This window comes from Ambystoma mexicanum, chromosome 2p, assembly GCF_040938575.1.
Source record: "Ambystoma mexicanum isolate Mex_15411 chromosome 2p, UKY_AmexF1_1, whole genome shotgun sequence".
Classification (NCBI taxonomy): domain Eukaryota; kingdom Metazoa; phylum Chordata; class Amphibia; order Caudata; family Ambystomatidae; genus Ambystoma; species Ambystoma mexicanum.
Genome location: NC_090923.1, coordinates 274,799,338 through 274,812,908, shown reverse-complemented (window position 1 = coordinate 274,812,908; position 13,571 = coordinate 274,799,338). Strand labels below are relative to the sequence as shown.

The following is a 13,571-nucleotide window of genomic DNA, read 5'->3' as shown; positions in this document are numbered from 1 at the left end:
TTTGGTTCGCCATAGGCGATATTTTTGTTGGGGATATTATGTGGGAGCAGGGGTTGCGGGGGTGTCCCCTGCACATTAAAAAATGATGCAGGGGTTGTGGGGGTGTCCCCCACAGGGTCCATGTGTGAATTTCGCCACAAAAATATGGCAATATTTTTGCATCCCAATATTTTTGCTGCAGAATTCACACATGGAACCCATTGTACTCCTTGACCTCTCGGCTGCATTCAACACTGCCAACCATTGCATCCTCTCTATGTCCTTTCTGACAGGATGGGATTCTCTGGCACTGTCCTGAATTGGTTTACCTACTACCTCTCAAGCAGACACCAGGCTGTTCAGATGTCCTGTTGTATTCTAACCAGCTCCAGGTCTCCCGCACAGTCCCCCAAGGCTCAATCCTCTAATCATCGTTTTTAACCTTTAAATGGAGCCTCTGAGCACTCTCCTCAAAGATTCTGTGGAAAACCTGAGGGTATTTCCCCAATTAGATCTCGGAAATCCCTTATTCAGGTGGCCACAGATGAACCAGCTCTCTCAAAGTCCAAAATAGGCGTATACGAACAGAGGAGGAGCACCTGGATAAGGGAAACCGGGGTTATGGTCAGGGAAATGCCCCAGGTGAGACGTAGTACTATACCGAGGGAAAACAAGAGGAGGATGAAATCCCTAAGGCCTTTGTAGGCTACAATACATCTACCTCGCCTCTTCACATTAAATCTCTTCTACCCAGATCCAATGACCCCTCCGTACAGAACCAATCCCCTAAGATCTCCAACCCGCTTGTACCCGTAAGAATCCCTGTTTTCCTGCGTCCTGTCAGAACATTCCCAGACATTCTTCTCCACGCCCATCTGATTATTATTTCCCACACTCCCAACCTGCTCAAATGAAACACTACCGTTCACAAAATCCCCCTTGTTTATTTCATGATCCTAGCTATTCCTGTTTGCCTCACAAAACCTCCTACTCATTTCAAAATCCCTCTAATATGAAGGCTATAATTACATATAACACTTCTTCCCCGTCCTACCACACAGCATAATTAAAACCTCTACCTCTCCACTTTCCTGAATCAACCACTTTTCCCCAACATAAAAACCAAAGAGCTAACACTAGAGCTTTTTACCTAACATGCCCCAAACACAGCATCAGGCAAAGTCAGACAGTTATCACTCACACCTGACAACCCTTTCCCTTCTCTACAGGGATAAAAGGTGGAGCAAGAGAGCACAGTACGAGCAAGGCACGGCGAGGAAGCTATCCAGGCCCGGCAATTCAAGAGAAGGAGAAAGGCAAACCTTGCCCTTTTCAATGAAGACCCGCAAAACCTCCACAGAAGGAATCGTAAAACCGTGGACAACAGCCAAAGTGTGTTGCAGCAGATGTCAACGGTACACAGAGCATGTCGACGCTGATAAGGGGGAGTGAGGGAAACTCCTGCTACCGTGGTACCAGCTTTGACTCCAATTACTAGGAAAGCCAGGCGGTTCATCACACCGGTGAGTCAAAGAGGGAGCCGATAAGAACTGGGCTGCAGTGAATGAAAGTCTCAAAATGGCAAAGTGATGGAAGTTCAAAGAAATGTAAAATTGTAAATGGGAGACCAGCTGCAGAAAGGGACCCGCACCATGTGGGTCCTGCTCCGAGAAACTCTGGTCGATCCCCGTATGAGTGAAGCTACAGGTACCAGAAGGCAATAGGAGAGCCGCCAAGATAGGTTGAAGTGGTCAAACAAGGAGGTCAAGAAAAAGCCCTTTCAAGCCTTTGACCTAAGAATTGTAGATAAAGCAAGGGAAGTGAATCCCACAAACATTGAAAGCAAATGTGAACGTTATTTTGACAGGAGTGAACCCGGAAGAGGGATTCTGACAAAAAAGAGGGGGGCAAAGTCTTAAGTCCCAAGAAACAGTGTGTTGACAAGTGTTAACCCGAAAAAGGGATGTCCACTATGAACTGTTTCAAAAGTCATTGAAAAGTAAAGGGAGTGTATCCCGCTAAAGTGAAGAGAAAGCTGCAGTGAACCCGGTGGAGGGAGGCTGAAAATTGAGTAGGGTCAGCGCCCAGAAGAGGGGGACCCAAGGGTGAAAGACCATCACCCTAAGAAGCCATAGTGAACCCAGTGAAGGAATGCTTAGAATCGAGAAGGGTCTGCACCCAGAAGAGGGGGACCCAGAGGTGGAGAGCTATCACCTGGAAAAGAACCTTTTGATTGAACTTTTGTTTGATACTTCGGAACCTGACATGACTTGAAAGTGAGAGAACATAGCTATCCAAGCTCCTGATATCCATAAAAAATGTTCTAGAGATTTTTGCCCAGAAGATGGGGATCCCGGGGTGAACGTCATCACCCAAAACCCACTGAAAGGGGACTGTTTATTTGATTTGCGGAATACAATTGATGAAGGGTCAGCGCCCGGAAGAGGGGGGCCTAGGGGCAAATCCATGACCCAAAGAATACCTGAAAAGGAACTTTGTGTTTGTTTGTTATTTTACTGACCCTGCAAGAGGAACTGTCCTCTTGTGCTGGGGAAGCTCGAGAGTGTACTGTGCTCCAGGATCCTGCCTTACCCCATGCTCAAAACGTGGGGAAGGGAGTCCCAGGCTACCGCACCCCAACATATTATTTGTGAACACTTCTTTCGTTTCTTGAAAAACTACCCCACACCCTTTCTGTATTAGTTGTAAGGTTTGGCAATAGGTTTCGGAATCTAGGCCCTTTTTATTTGACACAACACCACTAGGACTACCTTATTTTTCATTCGAAGGTCAACGCTTGCTGTCATCTTAGATTTAGGTTTAGATTATGCATTTTTATAACCTGCATATAATTTATAAACACCCTTGAACTGTGATCATGTGTGTCTGCCTATACTGTTGCCACCAATCCCAATAGCCATCCACCAATACGGAGACAATTCTCAATTGTACATGAGATTATATCGAGCTTAGGACATCATTTGCCTCCATGATTACCTAGCAATCTGTTTGTTGTCTCCATGACCATCAGTCTGGCTTCAGAGCTGCCAGAAGCACAGAAACTGCTATCCGTGAAGATCATGTCATCCTGCTCAACTGTCTCCTTGATGACCTCGGTATCACTGATCAGGTCCTGGCCTGGCTGACTTCTTTCCTCTCTGATCGACCCTCCCACGTCCAACTTGTGTCCTTCCTCTCCTCTATCTCTATCTCTACCTGTGGTGTTCCCCAGGGATCTAACCTCTCTCCCTGGCTGTTCAACCAATACCTTACACTTCTTGCCCACAGCATTGCCGTTCTCTGGCCCAACTTTCAGTGCCATGCGGATGACACACAGCTCACTTTCAGGCTACCTTCAGCCACCTCTTCTCCTTCTCTCATCTCTGACTGTCTGCTATCCAGGAGTGGTGTGCCACCAATGATCTCTGCCTTAATGCCAGTAAGACTGAGATTCTCCTCATCGGCACACCCGCTCCCTCCTTTCCTGTCACTCTCTGGCCAGCCTCTATTGGCTCTCTTCCTGATCCCACCTGCGAGGCTAAAAATATTGGGGTCATCTTCAACTTCACATTGTCCTTCTCTCCTCACATCTCTGACGTCTCTAAGAAGTCACACTACCAGCTGCACCTCCTCAGAGGTATTCTTCCTTTCCACTCCTTCCCAGAGAAGCTCACTGTCTCCAGAGCTCTGGTTCTCTCTAGGCTGGACTACTACAACAGCCTCTTTCTAAATCTGCCTGCTTCTACTCTCCGCCCTCTGCAACTCATCCAGAACAGGACTGTGAAACTTGTCCTTGGCCTCAAGCCCAGGGATCGTATCTCTCCAGGACTGAAATCTCTGCACTGGCTCCCAGTGGCTGCAAGGATTAAGTTCAAAACCCTCTGCATTGTCCACAGGCCTTCTGGGGCCTGGGATCTCAATACCTTCAACTCTCTCTTCCTAAATATTTTCATTCTCAAGCTCTTCGCTCATCCTCCTCCAACTCCCTCAGGTCAGTCGCTTCTCCAAGCAATGAGTTGGTGGTAGATCTTTCTTTGGCTGGAGTCTCCCTCTGGAACAGCCTCCCTGCCTCCCTGAAACTTGAGCAGAACGCTCTCTGGTTCCGGAAGCACCTCAAAACCTTCTTCTTTACTTCTGCTTTCTCCCCTCCTCTCCCCTGCTGAACTCCTGACTGAAACTGCTCTGGTTACCTGGCCACCCTCTGTTCTCGGGCCCAGGTCCCCTCCCCCACCAGTTGCACATGTGCACTGCCTCCCTGGCTACCCCCGCACTGGGGAAGTGTTTTCTGTATCCCTACAGTCCCCTACCAGCACCTGACACCTCCTGTCTGCACTTACCCTTGCACTTGTCACCAGCTGGCCGTACTTTTACTTATTGCTTTTATCTATTCTATTTATTTCTTTTTACTGTTGATCCCATGTACTGCACTTTGGCCTCCCCCTCGACCCCCCTGCACTTTTCACCCTCCCCCGTCCCCTGCACTTGTGCTATCTCAATGACACCTGGCCTAGTAATATCGTTGTCTCTGACTTCCCTCTGTGCCCCCTCCCTTGCCTCATCGAGCCTTGAAACATTTGTGTATAGGCGCGTTATAAATGCCATATCATATAATATCAATCATCCAATCCTGGATGTGAATTGCCTACCTCAATCTAAACCCATCCAATACTGATTTCTTCCTTATCAGTCCGCCCGCTAGAAAACAACTTGTCCAACAATGGCTCAATGATGTGCACCTAGAAGGATTTGATTCACAGCTCTCAGACTCAACTCAAGTCAAACGCATGAACAAAGAACTTTGAAAGAGAACACATTTTGGAATCACACAAGGACCTTCATGAGAATAAGCGCTAGGAAATACATGACAGAAAGCGAAAAAATCTTGGACTCACAAATCCAACCAACTAGCTGTGAACGTTACATGCCTGCATTAGACATCTCAAATGGTGGTAATAGATTTCGGTGGTCTCCGGATCAACTGCTTATATTTGAGCCAGCCCTTTTAATAGACAACCAAGACCTTATCTGGAATTGATTTTGTCCGATGGTCATTATGCAGCAGTCATAACGATGTTTAAGTTATGCTCTTCACTTAATCAAAAACCAAAATATAGGCATAAGCATGTATGTTAAAAGAAAATGGCCATGAAGGACATGGATCTACAAGCCTCCATAAGACGAGTAAGGCTGCTCCCAATAAATGAAATGCTAGTAACCATTCAAGTACTCAAAATGAAATACAAGAACTGTCAGAAAGCATACTGAGCAAATATCTATCAAAGAGATTCTGAGCTAATGTTGTGCACTATAGTATCCAGAAATAGTGCAGAAATGTGGAAGCTTTTAAATGCTGCAAATCATTTATTGCAGTCTCCTTACCAAATTAATTCTGTACCTAAGGATACGTGGATGCGACATTTTGAGGACTTGATTGGCTCACAAACGATAGCAAGTTCTCGAGATTGCGCCGTCTGAACGAACAATGGTAATTTGATATTTGATAAAGCGGATATACTTTGTCAAATGAAAATTGTAATTCAATAATTATAGCTGCAATAACTTTTTTAAATTTCCCTGCAATTTAACCAAATCGATAATTGACATTTCTCTTCTGATCAAATGTTAAAGATCAAAATGTAGTCATAAGGCTGAAATATCATGTGCAATATTTACATTCTCATTTGGCTGTATGCTATATTTGTGAGGGGGGAACAAGATGTCTTGTACTAGTTTGCCCTTTTAACATAACTGAAGACATGAATTTTAACAAGCTATTTAAGTGTTTTATGTGCTAATATTTGTTCACCTTCTTTTATATAGATAATCAAAAGCGTACATTTAAACTGTAAATGTTGAAAGGTTTCAAGTCCGCGATAACAATATAAAAAAATGTTTAAAAAAATTATTAGACAACCAGGATTCAATGGCCAAAAGACAAGCCGACAGAGTGGAGTGGATAGTGTCGGAGAATGAGAATAATGAAAGAAAAATGTCACGATGTCTGCATAGAAATAGTGTGAAAGGCCAAGCGAATAAATAATAGAGATGTACAGCATAAAGAGAGAAAAGAAGAGGATTGTGCCATTCTGTTACCATGTATTGAAGAGAATTGACCAATCCAAGCAACCAAGAAGGTACATTTAGAGAGATGGGAATGAAACCAATCAAGTATAGAACTCTTTAGACCAAGATGAGAAAGAGTGGATAAGAGAAAAGAGTGAACAGCAGTGTCAAAAGCTTCTGAAAGATCCATCAGAAAAAGCAAAGTAAATTGCTTAGAGCACCGAGCAGAGAACAGTGAGTTGCAGACTGAGAAAAGAAGGATCTCAGTCAAATGGAAAGGAGAGAAACCAGATTGGTAGAATAGCAGACAAGCAAAATTGTTTATATGAGCAGAGGCGCGAGTGTATATGATACACTATAGTTTAGAGAGGAATGGGAGAAATGAAATAGGGCAGTAGTTCAATGATAAGGAAGTATCAAGTGAAGATGTTTAGGTTTGGAAGAATAGAGACATGGTTAAATACTGAAGGGAAAGTAGCGGTAGGTAAAGAACAGTTCCAAAGCACAGTGAGATAAGGATGAAAGGAAGGCTATTCTTTAAGAATTAAAGAAAGTAACAAGCCAGAGTGAGAATGTGGCCATGATAAAGAAGCATGACTCAAAGAGAAAAATAAAGAAGAAATACAAGAAAAAAAGGAGCATTACCTTATTAGAGAAAAAATCTCAGTCAGAAAGAGAGAGAGGGAAAATGTAGGTTTAGGCATGGGAGTGAAGACAATGTAAGACCTGAAACAGGTGTTCTGGAGGCGAGGAACAAATGTCTATTAGTATCCTATATATAATATAGTTGCCTATGGTATCTGGGGCAGTTATTGATAACTAGGGATGATCATCCACTCGTAAAAAGATCCTTCAGGAGAACACCTATGTAATAGGCTGACAGGTATGAGTATTGTGTTTTTTCAAAGGCTTCGATTGGCAATTTCTTTTCACTTTTTGTTGACCCTCAATGGGGAAGTGCTTTTTGCTGCCCTAGTCCCATTGCCAGAGGACATTTGGTCACCATCCTTAACTGGTATCTTCCATGTGGAGTGGCTGATCCTATTTGATTATGAGAATGCCAATGGGCCTCATTACGACTCTGGCTTTAGCCGTGCTGGTAGAAACGGCAGGGCTGCCGGAGATGTTTTTTTCCGGTGCCTGTCAATGGGGAATTACCAGGGCGTTACAGCCCTGGCGGACCCGCTAATTCCCCATAGCCAAGCGCCAGAAACATGACTCTCCATTCCCATTTGAGTCCCATAGGACTCAATGGGAATGGGGAAGACAGTAGTACCGGCACAAGTAATAATGGTGCTGGTGCTACCATCAAGGTCTGCCAGTGGGTGCCTTTCCTGCCACCAAGTCAGACCTAGAGTATACCGGTCCTGTAACAATGGTGCTGGTAGCTTACCAGTGCCATTGTTACTGGAACGGCATACTTGTAATGAGGCTCATGACTTCACTAGGGCCCTAAAGGATGATGCTCACCACACATAGACCTGTGCACAATGGTGGAGGGAAGCTCACACCTTTTATTGAAATGCAGATCTTCCTATTTTTTCAGGACATAACCTGGTGAAAGAAGTAGATAGGGCACAGGCAGCATAACAAGTTGGGCACCTTAATATTGAAGGTCCTTTGATTGAAATTGTAAATGTATCTGCGGAATCACACACTCAGGGGAGACAAGTAGGCCCAGAAGTCCTTGAAGAATGGATACTGTGTGCTCAATGTTTTCTTGAGCCTGCCTATGCCAATCAGTCATGACATGCATGACACATGGCCTTGTGGACAATGCAGAGGGTTTTGAACTTAATCCTCGCAGCCACTGGGAGCCAGTGTAGAGATTTCAGTCCTGGAGAGATACGGTCCCTGGGCTTGAGGCCAAGGACAAGTCTCGCAGTCCTGTTCTGGATAATTGAGTGGATCTGGCTCCAGGAAGCAACAGGGGACTTTACAAGTCATAAAGGGAAGCACATGGTAACAGAAGCAGAGATACAAGGGAGGTGGGAGCTAAAAGGAGAGGAGGAGTCAGGGGAATTGGCAGCAAGGGATCTGCAAGCAACAGCGCAGGAAACAGGGGGGTAGATCACCCAGTCTCAGGTTAGATGGGGAGTGAAGAGTCGGTGGACTTAGTGTTACGGAGGAGCCATTCCTAGAAGAGGAAAGTCTTGAGTTCCCTGCAGAAATGTAAAAGCGAGGGGGCGAGTATGGTGTTGACGAAGGGGAGTTTCCAGAGTCATGGGTCATAGACAGTGAAGACCTGTCTCCTGGTTCTTTCCTTCTTCCACCGAGGCGTCCGAGTTTGCATATGTCCTTACTTCTGTTGGATCGTAGGCCTTTGGAGACAATGAGTTTCTCAGTGTGGTAGCTTAGGTACTTCAGGATGACAGCCTTGTAGATGAAACAGCCCTTGATTTGCAGATGATGCGGCTTGGCAGGAGCTAGTGCAGTTCAATTAAGGTTGGGGTGATATGGTCAATTTGTGAAGTCCTTGGATGAGCCGTGCGGCAGCGTGCAGGTCACATCTCTGGGGGGTCAGGGTAATCAATGGAAGGTCCTTTGTCATTTCTTCTGCAGGTGGGGACGATATGTTCTTACCTGGAAGACTGTCAGCAAGAGATCCAGGATAGCTGATATACTTCCCCAGAACCCAAATGTTCCTTTCTTTTTATGGCCTCAACAGATATGTTAATGCGGAAATGCCTTTGGTTTGGATGTGAGAGTTTCACTCAAAAAAGTAAGAGTAAAAGAACAATGAATCATTGAAAAATATACTAGAACCATAATCTCACAAGACAAAAATAGCATTACCTTAAATGACTTTAATAAACCCAAATATAAAGTAACACCATAGGAAAGAGGCATACAAAGCAAAACTTATGTTTAAGGGATACTACATAAGGAGATGGAAAAAGGAGTTGGACTGGATCACTTGCGATTTGTAAGACTCTGCTTGTCACTATTGGCAGATGTGTGGTCACTAGGTAATCACATAATTATAGGGATCTGAGACATGTAGATTGTCAATGAATTGCTGTTATTAATGAAAGGAAATCGTGTTTTATCTAAAAGCCCATTATCGGCAAATGATAGAACAAGAATATTCTTCCTGTAAGATTTCAACTTCTTTCAAGTCATAAGACAGGGCACCCACTGGATCTTGTACTTTTTAAAATGTGAGAGTAAAGCTTATAGAAAAGCAACAATTTTCATCATTTTACCATATATGCCGATTACACCCCACCTAGTAATCACAAAACAAAATGCAATGCTTGGCACCATTAGTTTAAGAACTGTCACTGTGTGTGTTTTGATTTAGTATTCGATGTGCACAGGCCCTAGCTAATAGTAACACCATAACCATCAAATATCATGTACTGATAATGACAGCTCTGGAGGTGGTTGCCAAGCCTCAACTGAAACAAAATACACATGTGGAGCCAGATTAACACTCTGGAGTGAATATAGTATAGGTCATTTTCTGCAATGGACCGGCTGCAAAGCAAGATTCACACGAGCCGTTATCAATGGGATTCTAGCATTGTGTGGAAGTCTTTAGCCGATTGTCCTTTCGATCCAACTGTGTTTACAGCCTCTCCCTGATAAGTGACTGACACTCTCCCAGTCCTATCACCCTGTAAGGGGCATCAGGCCGTTTATAAATCTATCTCCTGATGTCTACATTGCCTAGTCAAATAGGGCTTGGCAGAGCCAGTTTGATTTGAGTGAGGGAGGATAGCTCAGCGGCAACTAAGACAAAAAAACCCCACTATTACGCAACTAAGAAAAACAAACAATTCCTGTAACAGCGCCTCGATGCCTGCAGGGCTGTGAGCGCTTTATAAATGTTAAATAAATAAATAAATAAAATAAACGTTCATCTAAGAGATGCACATAAAATGTATCTTGCCCCCGTTAGAGGCTCTTCATTTGGTTAGCTGTGTGCACTCTACTGGTTTTGAAAACCTATTCTGATTTTCGTGGGGTACAGGCTACTGTTCCCCAGGGATATCCCTGATGGGAGACCATGTGTTAAATACAGTAACACGCCTAAAAGACTTACTCTGTTCCTACAAGGCACTGAGTGGAATAGAGATGTGGTCTTCTACTGTCATGACTATTGCCTGCCTCGGAGAGCCAATTGCAGATATGACCATTAAAGCTATCTTGATTATATCCCGTCCATACCTAAAACAAATTGGGGAAGAATGCTGCAGACGTTGAATGTGGCAGCTCATCTGAGTGGGTGGGCATCAGAATGCTTGAACAAGTGCACCTCTTTCATTGGGGCATGGGCTCCCTCCACAGGCCCAATGGACCATAAACGTGGAGGGCCTACTACAGTGCTTTGTGAAACCTTGGAATCCCAAACCAAGGAGGAAGAAACAAACCTGCAGACAACTGGTGAGAAGGCCTTGCCTGAAACTGCAGCCTGTCAATATCATTCATGATGCTGATGCTCTGGCACAGTACCAGCTGTAAAGCACCTCCAGTTGCCAGAGAGAGATCATAGCATGTTGCTTACCTCACTGGTCAATCAGGACCAACCCTTGAAAATACCCTGCCCTCAAGGAGGTATGGGTGAACAGTCCATGAAGAGATATCACACAAAGAAGCAAGCACACCAAACATCCAGTGTGCTGATAACTGACAGTATCTACGACCTGCATTTTTTAAGACCTAAACGTGCAACTCTTCTACTGAGAAAAGCAAACGCAAAGCAAAATTGCTCACTCTAATTGCCTCTGTTGGCAACCTTCTTCAACTTTCACAAACTAAATTCTGAGTGCAGCAAATCATTTAGCTGCATACATCACATCCCAAGAAGCTGCACAACTGTCCTGCTAGATTGAAAAAATACTGACAGCTGCCCGAAACATTTCCACCACCACTGAAGAAGTAGAATGACAGACACGGTCTGCTAGAACATAAACTTTGCAGTTGGCCGTACTTTTTTACTGCATGGGATCGACGACACAGGACGATCATGGAGAATTGTGATTGCAGTAGGGGAGGGATATAGGTTGACTGACGTGACCGATGAGGAGCTATTTCAGGATGATCAATCAGACAATGAGGTGATATTTCACATACGTCTCACACATTGGGTGGAAATATGTTACGGGGAGCTACCACAGAGAATGGCTGTGGTGTGAAAACAGCCACCACCATTTCTCGAGGAAGACTTATGTAGAGTACCCAGTGTTTTATGGACAGACAGTCCCTATTACATGGATGTCCTAAAAGAGATAGAGGCGGTCAAGATAAAATTCAAACCAGGGGCTATTTTACCAAGGGGTAGACAATACCCTCTAGTGAGGGAAGAAGACATGAGCATATATTGGTTGTCTTGGTGTGCTGCTAACAATCTGTGCCTGAATGCCAGTAATACAGAGATAGTACTCATTGGGAACCCTGCTCCGGCCTTTTCACTCTCACACTGGCCAGCCTCCATTGACCCTGCGCCCTCACCTACCAATGAGGCAAAAAATCTAGGGGTCATCTTTGAATCCCCTCTCCTCTCACACCTCGGATATCTTTAAAACGTCCCACTACCAACTGCACCTTCTCAGAGTTATTCTGCCTTCTCTCACTTTCCACCAGAGGCTAACCACCTCGCAAGCACTAGGTCTCTCTAGGCTGGAATACTGCAACAGTCTCTAAATCTTCCTACTTCTACTCTCCGTCCTCTACAACTCATTCAGAACAGAACTGCAAGACTTATTCTTGGCCTCAAGCGCAGGGACCACATCTCTCCAGCGCTGACATTTCTCCTCTGGCTTCCCATGGCTGCAGGGATCAAGTTCAAGACCCTCTGCATAATCCACAAGGCCTTCTGGGGCTGGGGTCTGCACTATTTACAATGCTCTCTTCCTAAATACTCTCACTCTAGAGTCCTCCGCTCGTCTTCCATCAACTCTCTGCGGGTAAGCCACTTTCACAAACAGAGATTTGGGGGTAGAGCTCTATCCTATGCAGGTGTCTCCTTCTGGAACAGCCTCCCTGCCTCACTTTGTCTTGAGCAGGAGCACTTTAAGTTCTGGAAACTCCTCAAGACCTTCCTCTTCTCTTCCTCCTTCTCTCTCCCTCTCCCCTGCTAACCCTTGTTCTTTTTCTCTGCATCCTCCTTCTCCTCCCTAACCCTGTTCAGTTGTTGCTGACGGTTGCTCACCTCCAGAGCATTGCAGGTCACAGGCTCCATCGCCAGTCTTTTGCACTTGCCTCCAGGGCACTGACTATGTTCAGCATTAATGCACATTCAGCTTATGCTCAATGAGCATGACAACCTCTCTGCACTTAACCAAGGGCCCTGCTGAATTACACTTGTCTGTTCACCCCCACGCCCCTTCCTCGCACCTCCTTCTGTATGCATGCATGACCTAAATGTACTAGGACTAGTTAGTTCGTCTGTCCTGTCCCCCTCCTCCACCCCGCTTTTTTTTCTCCTCCCTAGCTTGGTCGCGACTGTAACACTTCATGCACTTGCACTATGGGAAATGACTTCGGGCAGAGTATGCTAGTTTATCTGTTTGATCATTCGGATACTTCAAGGCCTAAGAATGATTACTGAATTCCCTTGTTCCCTTCCTACATTGAAGCTCTTTGAAGCACTCCACCTGTGTATAAGCACTGTATTAATAAACAATACATAAATAAATAAATATGGGATGATTGCTGCGCTGGCAAAGCAAGACAGTCTGCTGCCCACAGAATCTCAGTGTAACACTGCAGTGTATCAGGTGAAGAAGACAACAGGGGAATTGTGGCTTTTTATCCAGGGTGTGTGCCCTTTAAACCAAATTGTTGAGACAGAATTTCCATTAGTTCCGAATATGTCAACAATCTTGTGCAGCATCACAAAGGAAGCTGCGTACTTCGCGGTAGAAGATTTGAAGAACGCCTTCTTTTCTATACCACTACATGAAGAGTCTAAAGATTTTCATACATCTAGCTTGTCTATGCTTGACTGCTATTAACACGGAGAAACCATAAGGAGTGATATAGATGCTATTGGTTCCCAAAAGGGTTGACAGAGAGGAGACAGGCCTCAAGCACATGGAAAGGCTGACACGATCGCCGCAGCCAGCAGCCGAGCAGTACCAAGGCACTCAGCAAAGGACAAGTAGAGACGGAATCGTTCCAGTTACCAAGACAATAAGCCACCTGCCGAAAGTCAGACTAAAATCCTCATAACTACAGGCGAGAGGGCTACATTTCGTGGTCTCAACACATGTGACCCAGATCAACGAGACAATGCCATTAAACCAAGGAGGTCCATTCCCATCGATCAAGGAAGAAGAAGATACAAGTATTGCAGCTGGATGTTTACTACTGAATGATCTATCACCGGACTAGACGATCAGAGAGTGGCAAATTAGGGAATGCTTGGCACTTCCATGTGCATTTCCTTTTCCTTGAAAAGATCCACTCAGTCTGGTAAATGTCCAGGGTCCCAGGGATGGGAGGACACACTTTGACCAATTCAAATTCAACTTTCACAAGGGGGATACTTTGTTGCAAGACCCAATGGTTGCTCTGTGAAC

The 13,571-nt window shown here is 44.9% G+C and overlaps 1 protein-coding gene across 6 annotated transcripts in view; it reads left to right on the top strand.

The window, feature by feature from the left end:
* Positions 1-13,571, top strand: part of LOC138566370 (inter-alpha-trypsin inhibitor heavy chain H4-like) — a 1,003,937-nt gene that overhangs the window by 34,292 nt on the left and 956,074 nt on the right. The gene's annotated exons all lie outside the window — the stretch shown is intronic.